General features: G+C 38.2%; 1 long non-coding RNA gene across 1 annotated transcript; it reads left to right on the forward strand.

Annotated features, from left to right (window-relative positions):
• Positions 1–363: 363 nt before the first annotated feature.
• On the forward strand, positions 364–4,713 carry LOC133633454 (uncharacterized). Its single transcript, XR_009821758.1, has 4 exons — positions 364–517; positions 2,679–2,790; positions 4,460–4,534; positions 4,609–4,713. It is a non-coding gene; the product is annotated as an uncharacterized LOC133633454 (long non-coding RNA).
• Positions 4,714–5,060: the final 347 nt, after the last annotated feature.

A 5,060-nucleotide genomic window follows, 5' to 3' on the forward strand; every position in this document is an offset into this window, starting at 1 on the left:
CATTCATATTGCAACAACGGATGAACTGTCCATACTGATGTGTCAGTAATAAAAAAAATAACATTTCTTACCCTATCCCTTTCAAATTTGCTGCCGGCCGCACTTTTGACACCCTCGCTTTAAAGTCCCTCAAATGTGATCTTCAGTACTTGGTGTTGTTTACACAAACATTTACGGTCTATCTCATGTTTGTTCAAGCGTGTGATTCAATATTTGTATGGAATAATACATTGATTTTTGTTGACAGAGATCAAAGTCAAGTTGAGAGAAAACACAGCAATAAATGAACTGTTCAAGGTTAACTGACATTATACAAGAGCAGCTCTTGTCCATGAGCTCTCACTTGCAGGTTTGTACCCACAATCTCTCATGCAGATTGTGACGACTCAGCAGCTCTTTTGTGTGACTTCAAAGGTTTTTCAGTCCGTCATCCTCAACTTCTGCTCCGTCGTCCTGGCTAAGAGGCTGACTGTGACTTGAGTTCTTTGTGCAATGGTGGCATTGGCTACAGCTGACGGTGAGCATCAGAAGACCACTTGCTGCGTGCGCAGAATGTCACCTTTGCTTCGGTTGCCTTTGCTCTGCTAGTAGGGTTGGTTTGGTCCCAGGTAAACGCCATCATCCCAACACTGGGCCAGACCGCTCCAGGGTTGGGTCTTCATCAGATCATGCTGACAATTTCATTAAACAAACATTTCTGAGCAAACTGTGTATTTTTTTAGAAGAAAACGCTTGTTAAAATATAATGTGTTAAAATTCAGTGAGTAAAAATGTATTATAAAAAAGTCAGTGCAGGAATATTCAAAGGATTTTGTTGTAAGTAACCAACATTTCTGCACTGAATTTTTCTTCACAAATTGTTTTACACAGAATTGTTAAATACTTTATTTTAAACATTCATATTTTGCTGAAAAAGTTGTATTTAATGAAATTGTCAGGATCATTTGATTAAAAAAAAATCACTTTGCATAATTCAAATGCAAAAAAATTCAGTTACATAAATTCAGTGTCCAAAAAAGTTTTTCGTAACAAGGACACAAATTGACCTCTAGAAATGACAACATGCAGAAGTGACAACATAAGAGAGAACAAGAAAGTACATTAGGGCTTTTCACAGATAAAATCACAAAGTGCTGTACAAAACATAAGTGAAGTAAAAGAACAATTCAATGAAAACAACAGGGGCAACGTCATAAAAAGGATATAAAGTGAAATAAAAATGATAGTTAAAAGGTGCATTAACTAAAAGCTTTACTAAAAAGAGAAGTTTTCAAATGTTTCTTAAAAGTGTCAACAGTCAAGATCACGGAGGGACTGGTGCAAGTTGTTCCAGAGTCTGGGAGCTATAGCCTGGAATGCCAGGTCTCCACGGCTTTTAAAACAAGTTTTTATAAATGGTTGATTTATATCGGCTACTAAGGTAAAGTTTTGTACTTGACAAGTTTCGGCTACCTTGCTTCTGCAGTCTTCATCAGAGGTGTCACGTGATGTTAGCGTGACGTCGTCTGTGACGTGTTATATAGATGTTTCCATCCCACCTAAGGTAGTGGGATGGAAACTTGTCCATCCATCCATTTTCTACTGCTTGTCCCTTTTGGGGTCGCGGGGGGTCGCTGGAGCCTATCTCAGCTGCGTTTCGGGCGGAAGGCAGGGAAACTTGTCAGGTACAAAACTTTACCTTACTAGCCTTTATAAATCAACCATTTATAAATACACATCAGTAGGCTAAATGAACCTTGTCAACATTTAAAACGAGTTTTCGGGATCTTTAGAATACCCTGGCCTGAAGACCGGAGGCTGCACCCTGAAGAGTAGGAGCATAACAAGTCAGTGATGTACTGAGGGGCCCCATCATGCTACGCACGGAATGTCAGGACTAAAATTGTAAACTCAATGCGGAATTTAATTGGAAGCCAATGAAGACTGGATAAAACGGGGGTGATATGGACTGTTCTGGGTGCACCGGTCTAAAGTCATTGTGTACCGTCTCAAGTCTCTTTAGTGTTGACTTGTTGAGAAGAGTGAAAAGAGAATTTCAATAGTCAATGCGAGACAAAATGAACGCTTGAATGATCATTTTGAGATCCAATTTTGACAACAAATTTCTCACTTTAGAAATATTTCTGAGATGATAAAAACAGTTTTTGGTCAGTTGATGACCGTGACCCTCCAAACACTTGGACTGATCCAACACAACCCCAAGCTTTCTGAGGCTGCTTTTAACAGATGCACCCAGATCACCAAGGGAGTTCCTGATCAGGGGGATCTGCTAACAAAATGTTAGCACTGTTTAAAAGTATATTTTAGCAGCTTTTTGTGAAATCTAAGATGGTAAACCAAGCAGAATATAAAATAACCTTACTTTAGCACACGTTTCTTACTGCACAGCCTCTGCTCCCATGACAAAAAGACCAGCGTGAACGATAAGAGACAAAAATAAATGTTTGATTTTTTTGGTCGGGACCAGAAAATGTGCTTTTACAGGATTGACACACAGAAACAGAAAAGTCACTGGTTCTTGCTAGTCCTCACTAGATGCAGCTGCCAACCATACTCATACTCTAGCGTCACTTTGTCCACCCAACTGGCAAAAACACAACGACCGGTGGGTAGCATTATTTGATGCTCAGGCGGTTTTGTGTGTAAGAGACGTGTTTCTCTGGCTCTACCCGCTGCAGAGACAATACCAGACCAGGGAACCTTGCATCAATACACCAGGATGACGAGCATAAATTCCTTCGGACCTTGACTCAATCAGAAGCATGGATTGGAGGCTGAGCTTGCCAAATGGTAATAACATTTTTTTTGGTGTGTTTTGATGCAAACATGGTTCACTACTCGTACAGGCTGGAAGATGGTTTTAGAGCAGGGGTGGGCAATTAATTTTCACCGGGGGCCGCATAAGCAACCCGAGCACTGCTGGAGGGCCACACGACAATATTTCAATTAAATTTTGCTCAATATTATTTTTGATATACCGTAAGATAAATAATAATGATGATAATAATAATAATAATTAATAATAATAATAATAATTTAATTTAACCTAACTTAACTTTATACAAAAGCAGATTGCTTTTGATGGTCACTTTATCCTGCATTATCCAACATTTGTCCCCATCAGATTTGGACAACCATCTGTTGTTAAAAATAGTTTTTAATCATATTTATTTTATATTGTTTTTTATATTGGTTTTTATATGTAATTGTTTTTTCTTTTTATTCAGTCATTGGTGGAGCTAAGGATAATATTTGAATATTGTTTGTAATATTGTTGTGCAGCACTTTGGAAACATGTTGTTGTTTAAATGTGCTATATAAATAAAGTGGATTGGATTGTCACACCTGCCAGCTTGTCCCAACACGCATTTACCTCTGTGAACAAGTCATTACCTGTGGTTGTCTCTTTAATTGACTGCATCAGAGCTCTCATCCAAAGTTAGCGAAAAACAGTCCATGTCTCCGGGCATTATCAGCGCAACAAAGTCCAATAAGCACTCCTTAATAAACTCTCCGTCAGAAAACGCCTTACTTTTTCTGGCGCTTTTGTGAGAAATGACGAAACTTGTCCTGACGGCTGCATCTCTGGGGGTGTGAAATATGGCACAAAGTCCTTGTTGGGTTTGCAGTTTTACCATCAACGCATCAGCCTCCCTTGCGCGCGCTTCATCAGACACATTCCGGTATTTTCCCTCGTGTTTCTTCGTGTAGTGGCGATTAAAATGATATTTAAACACAGCAACCTGTGTACCACACATTAAGCACACGGCTTTACCATTAATTTATGTAAAGAAATACTTGGCAGTCCATCTCTTGTTGGAAACACGCCATTCCTCATCAACTTTTCTTTTTTTTAGCGTCTCATCACTTGTCTCTATGCACCTTCACTCACAGGTTCCCCCCGGACATACGGCATAAATAACACATTTCAAAATAAAAGCAGCACAGTTGTATTGCGCGCACGACATAGATGTTTTTTAAACTTTATTTTGTAATTTGTAATTGCGCCGTTCAATTCACTCACAATTGCACACGCGCATACGTCCACACGGAAGTAATACAAATAACGCTTTTCAAAACAAAAGCAGCACCGTTGTATTGCACACTCGACATAGATACTTTTTAAAATGTATTTTGTAATTTATGATTGGCCTCACGCGGGCCGGACAGGGATGCGCAAAGGGCCGGATGCGGCCCGCGGGCCGTACAATGCCCAGGTCTGTTTTAGAGTGATGGTACTGGCATGTCTGGAACTTTCTGGTGTCCACAAAATCCAGATGACACACTAGGAGAGTGCTGTCTGCAGACCAACAATCAAGGTAGGTCACAGTATTTGATGACTGATTTAAGATGTGAGAATATTTGTATCTTCTCCATGTAAATCTTACGTCAATAACTGCTGGCCAATCTCAGTCACTTTATTTGTCAGGAAGAGTTGACATTTTGCTTTTGTTAACAGTCGGCAAATGCTGGGATGACATCGCCTGTAACACACTACTGTCATCTGTGTGTGCAAAGTCTCTTTAGACTGCGGGTATGTGCAGTAACTCTGTTTGTTGCAGTCTTGTGCATATTTAAGCTTTCTTTTTTATCATGCAATGACAAAAGGCTGACTTGGACCCATGCAAGCAGAAGACTATGGATGGATGGATATCTAGCAACTGGAGAACATAACACAGACATTCTTTCATGAATGTAATAAACATATTAAGCATATAATGTGCATTTTGAATGTTTTTTTTTCAATATCTATGCACCCAATTTTGACCTGAATGCATCAATCATCACGTGCAAAGCAAAAAGTAATACACACAGGCCTAGTATATATATATATATATATATATATATATATATATATATATATATATATATATATATATATATATATATATATATATATATATATATATATATATATATATATATATTGTTGTGGTTTACTAAGGGGAGGTGACGGCAAACATACACCAGGGGGAAGTGTGAACAATGATTTATTATATATATAAAATATATATATATATATATATATATATATATATATATATATATATATATATATA

This window comes from Entelurus aequoreus, linkage group LG18, assembly GCF_033978785.1.
Source record: "Entelurus aequoreus isolate RoL-2023_Sb linkage group LG18, RoL_Eaeq_v1.1, whole genome shotgun sequence".
Lineage (NCBI taxonomy): Eukaryota > Metazoa > Chordata > Actinopteri > Syngnathiformes > Syngnathidae > Entelurus > Entelurus aequoreus.